Genomic DNA, 15,895 nt, shown 5'->3' with positions numbered 1-15,895 from the left:
TTCATTGTTTTATCTATTTAAGCAAAGAAGTAGTTAACTAAAGTTTTAACTTGTAATTTACAAATTCAGCTTTACATATTATAATTAAACTTGTGAAGTTATTTATGGTTACTTTTCTTTGTCTAGTTTAGCAAAGTTTTTGTAACTTAGAGAATACGCAAGATGCAGTAATAATTTAAATAGAATAAGGCTTTGACTTGTTACCCAAATTTATGACTGTTTCATTGAGGTGCTTATAAGAATAGCAACACTTTTATTTTTAGTTTGTACTGTAATTGAACTTAGGAAGCATAGCAAAAATGCACTGAAATTTATTTTAGATGGCTTAAAGAAGCATAAGTGCAGAACATTTTTGTATTTAAAAAAAACTTTTAGGATTTTTTTTCCTATACAGTTTACATAGGGCTTATTTTCAAAAAAAAAAAACCTCTATCTATGCTTCGTTAAGTCATCTAAATTCAGTGATCTACTGATACTTTCTAAATGTAAGACTTTTTCAAGCTAAAAATCAACAGATTATTATTTCTATAAGCACCCTACGTTTTAATTTCATACATTTTTAAAATATACGCGTAAGTTAGTTTGTTTATTCAATTTTATTACTTAAATTCATACTTCGCTTCACCTTTGCCCAAACGCGTGCTCTAAGTCAAATTGTTTTAACAAGAAAAAACTGCATGTAATAAAATCAGTCTAATGTTTTGCCACTAGTAGTGAGAAAAATTCGGCTAGTACTTTCAAGCCTCCCAAAATTACTTAAAATGTAATTGTATTTAACATGTAAAATTAAAATTAATGTTGTTTAAAATGAAACACTCAATAGGAATGCCTCGCATCTAGGCTACTCAAGTAACTCAGACTAGTTTTTTTTAATTTTCAGTCTTGCTCAGCGTAACTAAAGCCACCTCAGGCCAGTTTAAACATTTTTTAAACACTATAGTTAATTTTACGTTAGCATCTAAGCGAGTTTGAGTTGACTTAGTTTTAAAATTAAGTTAAAAATTTAATTTGGATATTTTGAATTTTAAAAGTAAAATAGTGTTACTATTAAGGCTTATTCTAATTACATATTTGTTTAAGCTTTGACTAACTTTTGGAATAAGTACCTGTTTATTAACCCTAAATTCTTAACGAGAAGTTTACATGTTAGTTGTAGTTTTAACGTTTTTACCATACTTTTAGTTGCATATACTATAATTCAAACTGTTTATAGAACTACATGAACTTTAGAACTGAATTTCCATTGTTCAATTTTTATTATAAATTGTTAAGTTTATTACAACAATGTCTAATTTAAGTTTTTTTATTTTTAAATCAGGGGCGTGTTTTGACTAGTTTTCAGTTTTCTGTGAACCTCTTGAAAACAAAAGAAAAGAAAAAGAAAAAAGATTCTTAGATTATCACTAAAAACGTTGTTTATTGACTTTGTTTTAGTTATTTGATAAACTTTGAATAATGGATGTTGAATTTACAATACTGAAAAAGAAAAAAGTTTCCTAAACAAAAAATGCTCGTTTTTAGCCAGCTGAAATAGATTTTAAATAAAATTCTAATTGTGACGTCATAGTAGGTAAAAATTTTAAAGTAGCATTTTTTTCTAGGAAACTTTTTACTAAGATGTTCTTAGTTCCCATTATAAATTGTTACTTAAACCTTATTTGTAAGAACTGCAGCTATACTAACATTTTATTCAAAATTTAAGTTATCTTAATAAAAAAATTTTCTAACTTTAATCATTTTATAATACTTTTTCCTGATAAAAAAGTTTATTTTTTATAGAGTATGTTAGCTATGTCTCTAATATTTTTGTTTTAAATTACAGATTTGAATTTCGATTTACAATTGGTAAGTTCATAACTTTATTCTGGTTCTTTTAGTTTTAGCTTATCTAAATTTAATACAGTATAATAAATAAAAAAATATAATGTTTTTATTACTACTTATATGTTTTTTTTTTCCTGAGTAGAAAAAAAAACATTTTAAACACAGAGTTTTTTGATTAAATATTGCGTACTTACCTGCCAATGCATATCTAAGAAATACGTGCTTAATCGGAAAATTAGGAACAAAAAAAAATTGTGAACCCCCTTTGAAAAAAGTCTAGACACGCCCTTGTTATAAATATTTAATACATGCACTATATAGTTCAGATAAAACTCATTCTACAGTTGCCTACTCGATTTCGCTAGTTAAAGTATTAACACTAATTAATTTTTTAAAGTTTAAAATAATCAGCTGTAAAACTAAACTTACCAAACAATTTGTTCTACACGGTAGAACTTGATTTTTTTTATAAATATTAGTATGAATTGTGCTTGTTTGAATTGTTTTTTTTATTTAAAATAGATGCAGACTAGTTTCAAATGTTTTGAAAACGCAGGCTAGTTTAATATTATATTGCATTTGAATTGGTTTAATTTTAAATAGATGCGTTTTAGTCAACATAGTTCTACTTTTAAAGTTCTTATTTTAAATGTTTACCAAAAATATCCACTTGTACCAAAAAGTACTTAAAATACAAGATAGGTATTTTATATATCTTTTTTAAGATATTAAGGATGAGAGCAAAAATTAGAAGCTTAGTATTTATTGATAATAAATTAAATAATAAAACATATACATTTGTTCATATAACTTTTAATATTTTAAAGATTTTTTATGAAATATAGAACTTAAAATAAACTTAAAAACATTTTACAGTACTACAAAGTTTAGTTTTCTTTGTATATAAATTTCATAAATACTTATTTGTCTTACCTTTAATATATGTATTTGTTAGTTTTGTTTGATATTAATAAGCAAGTGGCAAAAATTACTAAAACATATAATTTCAAAAAAAAAAACAAAAAAAACCTTCGTTCTGTTATTAAATTTATTTTTATTCTGACAACTCTACTTTGCCTATTGCACACTGATTTAGATTAAATTAAAATTATCTTTTTAGGGATAGTTCATAAACATAGCAAAATTTATGCTAATACTTTTTTTGTTCTTTGGTCATTTACGCTAGTTTATAGTTACTCAAGCTAGTTGTTGGTGATTTAGAGTAGTTAGTTAGCCTAAAAAAGTAACAGCTCTGAATATATAGTATGATTTTATAGTTTAAAGATATCTATAAACAATATTTACTACAGAGCATAACTAGTTCTTGTATTTTATCTTAAAACTAGTTCATAGTTCATTTTTAAAGAACATATACAATGATATATAATTAGGAATTTCTTGGATTTTTACTTTTAGTCAGGTTTAGCACTCTTATAAAACTAATTTTGTTAACTTTTTTTATCACAGTAAAATATCAAATAGAAGCAAAGTTATGTCACAAGTACTGTTTTGATTACTTAGTGTTTATTTTTCAAATACTGGGTAGTATATAAACAAAGTAAAATACTACTAATGAAGATAAAGTTAATTAAAAAAAAACATTTTCAAAATAAATACATAGTCTAAATTATAATTTTGTGGTTTTTGATCTTTTATTTTTTCGTATGTACATAAAACTTATGTCTTAATTTTTCTTTTATTTTTGATATTTTTGACTAATCACAATGTTCAAAAAATTATTTTTGAAAAATTTCATACATTAATATATAAAGTGAAAAAAAGTATATTATTAAGTGTTTACCAATTATATTATTCAAGGTTGCTGCTATTTTTTGAAAAATTTCCTCCAAGTTTTCATAAGTACACGTTTTTGGGCCTAGTTTTAGTTTAAAGTTAAGCTCAAGGTTAAAAACTGTGTAAAGTAGCTTAACAGTATTTAAAATACACTATTCAGCGCTTTTGAATGAGGTTTTCAATTTAAAAATTAAATGATGATAAAATTTTTGATACTTAAAATAAAATATTTTATTTAACTATCAATAGTTATGTTAATTTTGTTTATATTTTATGTTTAACAAAAGAATGTTTGCAGATAGTAGTATAAAAATTATGAACAACTTAACATTTCTTTGGGTAAATTATTATGCACTACTTATTGGTGTTATAGTATTAATTTTATGTGCTTTGAAACGTCAATGTATGGTAAGTGTACAAAGATTTTTAAGAGCAATACTACTATTACTTATATTTTATAATTTTTATAAGAATACCAAATAAATATTCTCCTGGTTTTTATCAAAGATTTCTTCTAATATCTTTTGTGTGTAGAATATTGTCTTAAAGTAGTTTGAATATTTAAAAATGTCAAGTTAAGTGACTGATACCGAACATGTTAAAAATAACTGCTTTGTTTACTCGAGCGTGAAATTATCAACTTAAAACAAACCAAGTTTATACGCTTCATTGCTGATTTACCATAGTAACTCTTAGTATGTTAACAAGTCTGTCTGACACCTTTTAAAAAGCTGTGCACACTAGACTAAAATAATATGAATATATGTTATAGTTACCTTTTTATAAAGACAAAAATACTAGATAGAGGTGTGCAAATTAAATATTTTATTCATGACCGGTTTTGGTGGCAAAAAAAAACAATCTCATCAAGCAAACTAAAATATAAAAGTGGACATTACAATGTTAGTTCACTATAATTTTATTTAAAAACTTTTTCTTGTTAAAAATCTAAGAAAAAACTAAAATGTTACATATTCGAAAATTTAATCTTGTCGGAGTATAATTAGGTAAAATTGGTACTAGATTTAAAACAATTTTTTTTAAGTTTGAAGATATTTATACCTTGAAATTTATTTAAATGAAATTAAAAACTATCTAAAATTGTAATTTTTAGCCAAGAATTAACAAAACAATAACAATACTCAAAGTAGCTAGAAATTTCAAAATTTTATTTGTATTAGGTTCATGTAGCAGTCAACATTTAAACAGATTTAAGAACTATTTAAAAAAGAATACTTCTAAAAATTTATCTAAGTTGAATTAAGAAATATCTAAAAATTTTGAATTATACCAAATATCAACAAAATAAACTCAATGAAAAAGTCAAAAAAACATATTTTGTACTACTAATATAATCTGATTTAACTTTTGTCTGCTTAACAGTTTATTAATTAAAAGTTCTTATTGTTTCTGCATGAGTTCATTAATTTCGCTCTTTTGTTGATGCAATTTGTACTAGATTCAAGTTTTAACAAAGCTTCTATTTAGCATAATCGGCATTTCATCTGGTTTAGATATTTTTTTTTCCTTTGAAGTATTTTCTAACTTATTTTAAGGTTTTTGTTTTCATTTTTTAGTTTATTGGTTAATTTTGAAAGTTCAGTTGCTTGTCTATACTGAACATAGTTTCCTTTAAACTTTAAAAAAAAGCTCTTAGTTCAGTTTTATTTGACTCTTTATATAAATACTAATTATATTCTACTCGTTTTAAACCTAGTACCAATTTTACCTAATTATACTCCGACATGCTTGAATTTTCGAATGTGTAACATTTTAGTTTTTGTTTAGGTTTAATAATTCAATTCGCATGAATAACATTTTAAATAAAGTTATAGATAACTAACATTGTTTGTGCTTTAAATATTTTATTTTGCTTAAAAAGGTCGCAATATTTTGCCACCAAAACCGGTCGTGAATAAAATGTTTGATTTTCACACCTCTATTCAAATAATCTCTTTACACTTTAGTAGATTGTGAACCGTTTTTAGTCAAGGCAAATAAATATACAATGAAAACATACAAAACAAACGTCAATTAAAATTTTATTTTTACCTTACAAAACTTTCTGTACATCGTAAAATAATTTTAAGTCGCAATAGTGTGCACAGTTGCACACGGTAAGACCATTGATTTAGTTAACAAGAACTTTTATTTTTAACGTCAGCTAAGAAATTTAAAACAAAAAGTTTTAGGTAAAAATAAATTATTTTTACCGAATGTTTATTGAAAAAAATCTCTTGACTTATTTTCTTAAATAAAAAACCAAAGTTTTCTACGTAAAGTTAAAAACAAAAACTACTGAACTTTTTCGTCTCAAACCATTTGTCTCCGAACTTGAAAACAGTTATGATGAGTTCGTGCAAAGAAGTTTATTCTTAGAAACTGCTACCATGAACAAGTTACAACCGAAAAAAGGTCTTTCAAAAGCGAGGTTAGAAAGATTTCACTAATTCAAAGCAGATAAGGCTGGAGATCAATGCGGAGTGTGCCTTGAAGACGTTGAAGTTGGAAGAAGAATGTTGCAGCTTGACTGTCAAGGCCAACATGTTTTTTGTCAGGATTGTATTAAACGCTGGTTTTTGGATCACAATACCTGCCCTTATTGCAAACATATTTTTTTAAACTAGTTTCTATATGCCTAGTTAATAAATTTTAGTTAAAACAGTAGTATCTACATATAAATATTATTTTACTATTTTTGACGGATAATAAAAAATTCCTTAATTTAAAAGATATGGGTTTAAATTTTATATAATTAGAAATTATCTAACGACTAATAGGTAAGTAAGTATTTAGTGCTTTTATTCAAAGTAATTTTTAAAGTCTTCTCGGGCCGTAGATTTAGTTTCGGTGACATTTAAATAATCTGTTTGTATTACTTTAAGTCACATTAATAAAAAGGTTTAATTCTGTTTATAATTTTAAATGACATTCAGCTACATATATAATATATTATATGGCCTATACAAATTATACATAATTAATGAAGTAGAATTTTTATTAATGTAATATACTTTAAACTTAATAAACTCTGACTATACAAAACAGTCAATTATTTTAACTTAATATTTTTGTAGTTTTAACAACCTAACACTTTATAAAATCCGTGCTTGAAAATCAATTATAAGTTAATTTATAAACTTTTTGAATTAATAACCCCTATTTTTCAATTTTTTGAATTATTACTTATTGAAAATATTTTTTTGCGTTTCAACCTGAGCCGCTTAAACAATACACACGAAAAAAGAAACAATCAAATAACATTCAATGTAAATTAATATCTAAACATAACATAGTAAAAAAATTACAAACAAATAGTCCTGTATAATAAATTATAACTTATTTTGCACAAAAAGCAAAACGAATCAAAATTCTCATATAAAAAATTATGTATAGACTATAAATAATTACACATATACAAAAATTATATATAACAACTTATAATCTGTAGGGGGAAGGCGTAGGCAAGAAAAATTATTCTTAGTGATACAAATACTATAAAAAAAATTTATTCGATAATCATTGTATTTAACTTGTGTTTATATTATTTAATTTTTTTTTTAGTTTCTATTTAAAATGTTCCATCCTCTCGAACGAAACCACATCCTGCGGTAACCTATTCCACATATTTTTTGTTCTGCAGAAAAAAGAATTTTGCCACTGACTGTTATTAAAACTATATTTACTTTTATTTTTTTTTATCATTTCCTCTCAAATTTTAATTGGTCTGAGAAAAAACAAAAACTGATTGAAAAATTCTTCATTTTTACCATTAACAATTTCAAAAAAGTGTTATTAAGTCAAACTGCCATCTACTATACTCTAGAAACTTCAATTTGAGCTTCACCAATCAATCTTTGTATGAGGTATTGGAAATATTGAATCTATTACAAACAAAACGGGTAAAAATTCTCTGCACAGACTCAATCCTAATAATGTCTTTTTTTAAATAGGGTGACCATATTGGGTTATTGTATTCGAGTTTAGGGCGAACGTTGATTTAAATAATTTAGTAAGAATACTACCAGAACTGGTCTTAAAACGTTTAAGTATTTGATATGATGAGTTTTGAGTAATTTTATATAAATAATTTAAATGTTTGTTCCATTTTAGATTTTCAGATATATGTATTCTTAAGCCTATAAAAATTTTACTGCTGGTATTTTAGTTTTATTAATAAAAAGGTTAATAGGGAAAGGTTTATATTTATTGAAGGTTAGAACTTGGCATTTTTTGGATTTAAATCAAGTAATCTTATTTTTAGCCATCCGTGAATATTATCTAATGTTATTTGTAAAGAAGTTTCTGACTTGCTAAATACTTTTGCGTCATCTGCAAATAGACTTATTCCGCTTTTAATGTAAGTATTAAAAATGATATCGTTGATGTAAAATAAAAAAAAAAGAAGACCAATGACTCCACCTTGTGGTACTCCACTGTGAATTTTCAGAGGATCTAATAATGTGTTGTTAATGAGTACACTTTGTGTCCTACTATTTAAAATTCGCTTAACCAATTCTTTAAAATATCAGCAAAACCATATTGAGTCATAATTTTTAATAATCTAATGTGTGACAATTTAGTCTTTTTAGCAATGGGTTTCCTGAAAAGATAATTTACTTAATAATTTAGTTTTCATTCGCTTAAACTTTAGTATCAGTCAGTTCGACATAAGTAAACAACTTTTTAGATTGTAAAATGGAAAAATTAGACTCTATTAAATATTTAAGTATATTTATTCATACATTTAATTTGTTCTCTTATAAATAAAACTTACTTTGAATCAAACTCATTGTCTGTTGATCAACTGCTTAAGACTAATTTTCTACTAAATTTTGAACTCCATTGTGAGTAATAACAACCTGTCTTCACAAATATTACTATTAAGTTGTTTTAGATAACATTTATAATTATAAGTTTTTCTATCATTGTTTTGATATTAAAATAAAACAGTAGTTTTTGGTATCTAGCTAAATCATTTATTACAATCAAAAAAGTTTATTTCAAGACGGGTTGTAAAAGTTAAAGCATAATTGGCTTTTTCAAACAAACCACTAATATTACTATACTTTCATTTGAATATGCTATTTTTCACAACTTAGTAAAGTTCTGTTTCAATTACTGCTCGTGATATTAATTATAAACAGTAAAGCTATGTGCGTTTGAGTAAATAAACTTTTTGTACAAGTCTCATTCGTTTCAATGTTGATATTAATCTAATTTCTTGGACCTTCGAACAACTTTTTAGATTAATAATACCGAAGTAAATCATTGAAAAGTTATAAAGTTTTAGGACTGCTTAAATGAAGTGTATTACTTCTACGATCGCAACTGACTAATTATAAGTATTTAAGATGTAAATTTTTATTTAAATAAATAATAATTTTGTTTTGTCTCAAAATAATATGTAATTCTAGTTAATTTCTAAGATATTCAAGATGTAGATTTTTATGTAAATAGATAAAAATGTTGTTTTGTCTCAAAATAAAACATAATTCTAGTTAAAAATTTAACGATTAATTTTAAAAATTTATTATTTTGTATAAATGACTAAATGTAAATTTAAAACAGGATTATTGAAAACTAGTATAAAAGTCAGTAAACTTCTACATTTGAACACAACATAAGTTTAGTTAGTAATCTTACATTTCTTCATTTTGCTTAAGTTTATCTCTTTGATTCTCTATACCAGGGGTCGGCAATCTGCGGCCCGCGAGCACGTTATTTTTTTGAGTGGAATTCGGCCCGCGAAAGAAAATTTCGTGGCCCGCGAGCATGTAAAAGTGGCCCGCTGAGCAAAAATATATTTCAAGTAAATTTTTTTTCGGTAATTCGATTTAATTTGTTTAGTTTGGTTTTAAGTCTCTGTATAACATTTAAAAATAATTAGAAGAAGTTACTACTTTAATTTAAAAATGTGAAAAAGACAGATTAGCATTCTAACAGGATATTTTTTTGAGTTTCATAATAACTTCTATTTTACAACAGCAAGTAATTATTTAAAAAAAGAGTGCTTGAATTCAATAAGTTAGGTATATTATACCTATTTATCAAATAAACTAAATTTAAATGTTTTCCATTTTTACAAAAGTAATGCACAGTAATTAACTAAAGTGTCATTTCTTTATAGCTTAGATATTCTTTTCAATATTTTTTATACCTTAGTTCCTTTTATATATTTTTTATTTGTGAATGTTATGTTTTAGTGTAAAAACATTTAAAATAACATAGTAATAAGAAAAAAAGGTTTATTTAATTTTTGTTTTGACACATTTTAATTTTTTTAGAAGTTTTCTTTGCACTTGAACTAATTTATATGCACACCAACTTAAAAAATGCTCATATTTTAAACCACTTTTTATAAAATACTTTGGTTAGTTTAAGTTTAGTTTATGCATAATCTTCTAAGTTTGTTTTTTCTACATGTAATATCTAAATTTGTACAGACACAATTAAAACAATATATATGACATAAACTAATAAAGTTTTTGTTAGGTATACATTTTCATTTTTCAAACATTGATTTTGTCAAACTAAGTTAACTTTTATGCTTTGCATATCAATACACACATTTGCTGTTTTTTGGAGCTACCTATTTAATATAAACTAGACTTAGGGATAGACTTAGGACAGGATCTTATAAACATTGACACACACTCAGACTATCACTATTTGAAGACTTCAAATCTCAGGCCTACTAAGTCATTTTATAAGTTTTTTGTCTAGAAATGTTTTTTGTATACAAAAATATAAGGAATTTTTTGTTAATTCAGGCTTGCTTTTTTACTTAAAAGAGTGGCGAATTAAACTTATGATGTAAGTTTTGCTCAACCCAAAGTGTTAGTTTCAGTTATAATATATCAAGTTCAAGCTTTGAACTTGAAAATTTATGCTCAAAAATTTTGGAAAAAGACTTGAATTTGAGAATTTTTGAAAAAGCCTGGAGTTTCAAACAATTTTTACATGTAAAGTAGTGAAGTTTCGATTTGAAACAAAAAAATTTAGCAAATAAACATTTCTTTATTAAAAAAATATACTAAAGTAGCTTAACAGTGTTTTTTAATATTGATATACTTTATAAGACACTTTTTAAGCTTTAATTAAACTTTATACTAAAAATAAAAGAAGGAATTGTACTTCTAAAGACTTTTGGTGCATTGCACCTTATACTTGTAAAATTTCACCGATTGTTGTGCTACGTGTTTAAACTAAACCAAGAAATTATACTAAAGTGTCAAAGTTAAAAAAACATCTCTAATAAAAATTCTCAGATGAGCAATAGTTTTTCTATCAGTGCTCTCATCTTTACATATTGATATAAGTCATAATTTGATTTATGCGACCTTATAACCTTAATGGATTTCCTAAATAGGACTTTTTGTTGTCATTGAAGAAATAAACAAAAGTTTTTCATTACTGCCAACAAAAATTCTTTAAAAAAGTTTTCAACTATAAACGGTATCTCATTATTAATAATAAATTTTGCTACTTTATAACTTACCTTAACAACTTTTTTCTGATAATTCTGTAGTTACTGAAGATAATCATGTGCTTTATTGGAACTGACTTTGGTGATTTGTTTTTTTATCGTTTCTCGCAATAACTCCTAACTAACGTTTTTTTTTTGTTGCTCGTCTTTTATTTTACAACTAATATTTTTAAATTCTTATTGCAGATAAAGAATTGCTGCAATGTTTAATAGAAAAGAGATTTTTCCCTTCGCTAGTGACTCAATTAAGTTTTATACTTTTGTTAAAAATGTTTAAGAAAGTTTATTGTCCATTCCAGCTGACTTATATTTTTTGGCATGTAATTTGTTTACTGTTAATAAGTTTCGTTATTTCTTTATGTTGTAAACTTAGTTTTAACTGGGTTGCTACACAAACAGGCTATTTTAAAAGCTTGAAAACTCATATGTGTGTGAAACTTTTATTTCAAACACTTTATATGAATCTTAGAATTCCCAGAACAGTTTTTATGACTGCAGTGTAGTTTACTAATTGTAGTTTTTTCTTGTTTTTTACACTTTGTGTACTTTTTAATGATGATGATATTTTTACTAGGTACGTAAGCTTGATTTACAACGATTTACTAACTTTTTAAACTTTTAATGAACTTAGGCTGGTTTGATACAACTCAGACATTTTTGCTTTTTAAGGGACAACCATGTAAAAGACTAGTTACTAATAACATATTTTATTAAAGTATTCGAGAATTAATTATGTTAAAAAATTTGTTCTAGCTTTCTATAATACAAACAGGTATTAAATTTATCAAATTAACTAATTACTAAATTTTTTAGTGAATGTAAACTATTTAACACGCTAAAACTTTTTTTGAAGTTAATATTCTTAGAAACATGAAAAAAGGGGTTGATAATATAACAAATATATAAAAGTAACTAATAAATTGTCTTTCAAGTTTGGTTTTTATAGAGAGTTAAATTGTATGTAAAATTACAAAAGTATTAAATTTAACTTACTAAGTGCTTATGAAAGTACATAGTTTATTGACACTTTAGTATATTAGTCAATGTAAATTTTATTTTAATTTTATTTAATTTAATTTAAATAGTCATTCTATGTATAACTAAAAGTTATTTAAAATGATAAGGTGAAAAAAAGTAAAACTTTTCTCTAGTGTGACTAGAACTAAAACCAAAAGATTTTTCAAATGTCACTAAAACTAAAACTGCGGCCCGCGAAGACTTTGTAAACTTGAAATTTGGCCCGCGATCACCAACTGCCTGCCGACCCCTGCTCTATACTATGCTGTGTTAGTTGCAAACAACTATCGAAGTTCTGGCTGAAAATTGTAGGATCACGATCGATCATAGTTGCAAAAGCATCCAAAGTTCTGTACAGTTTATTATCGTTTAAAGTCGTTAGAATATTTAGAATAATAAACTTATTTAAGTTTAACGGTTGTACTAAATACATCATAAGTAAAAATTAGTAGGTCAAGCTAAACCAACTTATTGTAAATATATTTAAAAATGTTTTTTATAACTTAGACTTTATGAGTTTAACAGAATAATTTGTGGTAAGTTTTAGAGAAATTATATTTTTCGACGTCTAAAAATTGTAATTTTAACAAATGGGAACTTTCAATGGTAGATTAAATAGAAAAAAAACAATTCAAAAAAAAGTAAAATTGTATATTAAGTATCATATTGATGTCGCTAACCAAAAAGGTTCTACTTATACACTATTATGGGCCTGAATTATTACGCAACGTGCGCTCTAACTTGTATAATTAAAGTCCCCAAGATAACGCTTATATTATAGTTGACTTAAATAAACTAATATGAATTACTTACTATTTACTAAGATTTAATAAATCAGTTACTTATACTAATTTAAACTGAGTTCGAATCTGTGATCATGATTATATTTGCAATGAATTTGCGAAATGAAAAGATGATAAAATACTGCACAACATTACGCTTATAAACCAAATGATAAATTTTTTTTAAAAGACGACAATCTCGAATAAAAGAAACTAAACACTAAATGTTTAAACCAAACTCAAAAAGTATTCTAAAATCGAAATCAATTCGACAACAAGATTGAAACCATTAATACTTTAGTGCAGCGAAAAGCTGCACTGACTTCACACTGCTGCCATGCAGTAGAAACTAAAAGCCCTCTCTATTACTCGAGACTGTTGAATTTATACACGCCTGAGAAAAAAGAAGAAAGTAAAAAAGAGACAATTACCGCGTAAGCGGTACATTTTCTCCTTTTACCTTCGTACTTTAAGAATTTATTCTTGGTTTTCCGAAAAAAACATTAATTTTTATTCATTAACACTTGTAAGAATGCTTAAAACTCCCTATATAGAAAAATTAACGAAAAACGACCGCCGACTTTTATCTCCTTAGTTTAAAAAGCATCAATTTAAAATACACAAAATTAATAAAAGTATTATACAGTTTTCAAAATGACAGACAAATGTAGAAAATTTAAAAAACTTCTTCGCTGATGGAACTCGCTCCGCCCTTGTACATCTCCACGTCGTTTGACCGGTTTATGCTGATACGTCTCCTCGCCTCACCTAACGGTCTGTTGGCGCTACGGATTCCGTCTCCTCGCCTCACCTAACGGTCTGTTGGCGCTACGGATTCCGTCTCCTGGCCTCACCTAAACGGTCTGTTGGCGCTACGGAATCCGTCTCCTTGCCTCACCCAGCGGTCTGTTGGCGCCACGGAATCCGTCTCCTTGCTTCACCCAGCGGTCTGTTGGCGCCACGGAATCCGTCTCCTTGCCTCACTCAGCGGTCTGTTGGCGCTACGGAACCGTCTCCTTGCCTCACCCAGCGGTCTGTTGGCGCCACGGAATCCGTCTCCTTGCCTCACCCAGCGGTCTGTTGGCGCCACGGAATCCGTCTCCTTGCCTAACCCAGCGGTCTGTTGGCGCTACGGAACCGTCTCCTTGCCTCACCCAGCGGTCTCTTGGCGCTACGGAATCCTCTGATCCGTCTCTCCATAAATCTCCTCTTTCATCTTCTCTTTCCTCACCTCGTACATAAGTCTCCTCTACCGCTCCTCGCCGATTCGTTTCTCGAGCCGTTCGTGCGAAAGTGCAATTAGAATGTACATCACTACTTGATATCAATTTTAAAAACAAGTTAAAACATTAAAAGACAAAAAAATTCAATTTACAAACTTATATGCTACTAGTTAGCAACAACATTACATTAATCAATTAGTCTATTTATATTTTAACTTTAAAGTTTGTTAAGTTTCAAAGTAATTGAGAAACATTTTTGGCTCCAACCAATATACAGTAATTCTCTACAAGCTATAAAATAAAAAACATTTCACATTTTACACGAATTAGTTGACAAAACAAGCGTTCACATGCGTCTCAAAAGTTTAAACTTCTTTTCGTAAAAATATAGCCAGTGAACTTGTACTGATTTTGAAAACTTTGATATTCTAACAAATTTTAAACAAAATTGTTTTTTATTTTCAGATTTTAAATACTGGGTAAGACATTTAATAGCTCGAATGACCTCGTTAAAAATTATTTTTTGTAAGTACGGTTAGATTTAAAACAACAAAAAACATGCCAATAAAGTTTGTTACAAGCAATTAACAAGGTCATTGTAAAAAAAACTTTAAATATTATAGTTTAAAGTTTGAACATGACATTGTTGCTAAATATAAAATTAAATTAAGTTTAATAAATTTAAGAAATTTCACTTTAATAACCGATTATGCACTCGAAAACAAGTTTTAATAACCTCATACAAATATTTTTACAAGGACGAACAAAAAAACAACAATGTTTTTTACATGCAGTTTAAAGAGTTTATTACCCGTTATAGTTCAAATTAAACCGATTGTTTGAAAACAAAGCAATTAAACTTTACAGTTGCTAACTTTTATAGACGTTTAAAACTCTTTATGTTGTACAATTGTTTTATTATTAGAAGCCTTTCATTTCATTTTAATTTTTAGCGAACATTTCTCTTTTAACAAAATGTTTAAAACGATTAAACTATATTTAATTAATTTGACGAGACGGCGGAACAACTTGAAAACAAGACTTTTATTTCAACTTGCTCGTACAAGATTTAAAATACACTTTAAAAATCGCTTCAACGATGAATTGCGATAAAATCATACACCACAAATACAATTTAGTTCTAACACATGTCGGTTAGCCTTTTCCAAACCACTTTAACATAAAATTAAACACAATAAAACTAATTATCATTAGAAAAAACAACTCAAATCTATCACAAACTCGAACTACTTAGTTGTTTTTCCATATAAAAATTTCAAACTCATTTTTATAAATTTTACCAACCTGTTGACTAGGATAAATAAATGCCATAAAGTTTCTCAAATTTATACTATTATTAAATCAGGTTTATTCCACTCTGTCCCCATCTAAAAATCGTAGAAATTTTAATGTAGGTATCTGTGTTCAATTCCAGCTATAAATAACTGGAAGTCCGGGTCACTAGACGCTATCAACAAAAGGGTTCTACTTATACACTATTATGGGCCTGAATTATTACGCAACGTGCGCTCTAACTTGTATAATAGAAGTCCCCAAGATAACGCTTATATTATAGTTGACTTAAATAAACTAATATGAATTACTTACTATTTACTAAAGGTTTAATAAATCAGTTACTTATACTAATTTAAACTGAGTTCGAATCTGTGATCATGATCATAATTACAATGAATTTGCGAAACGAAAAGATGATAAAATACTGCACAACATTACACTTATAAACCAAATTATCAATTCTTTTAAAA

Source organism: Thalia democratica, chromosome 5, assembly GCF_965202585.1.
Source record: "Thalia democratica chromosome 5, ktThaDemo2.hap1.1, whole genome shotgun sequence".
In the NCBI taxonomy this organism is placed as follows: domain Eukaryota; kingdom Metazoa; phylum Chordata; class Thaliacea; order Salpida; family Salpidae; genus Thalia; species Thalia democratica.
This window is presented reverse-complemented; position numbering follows the sequence as displayed.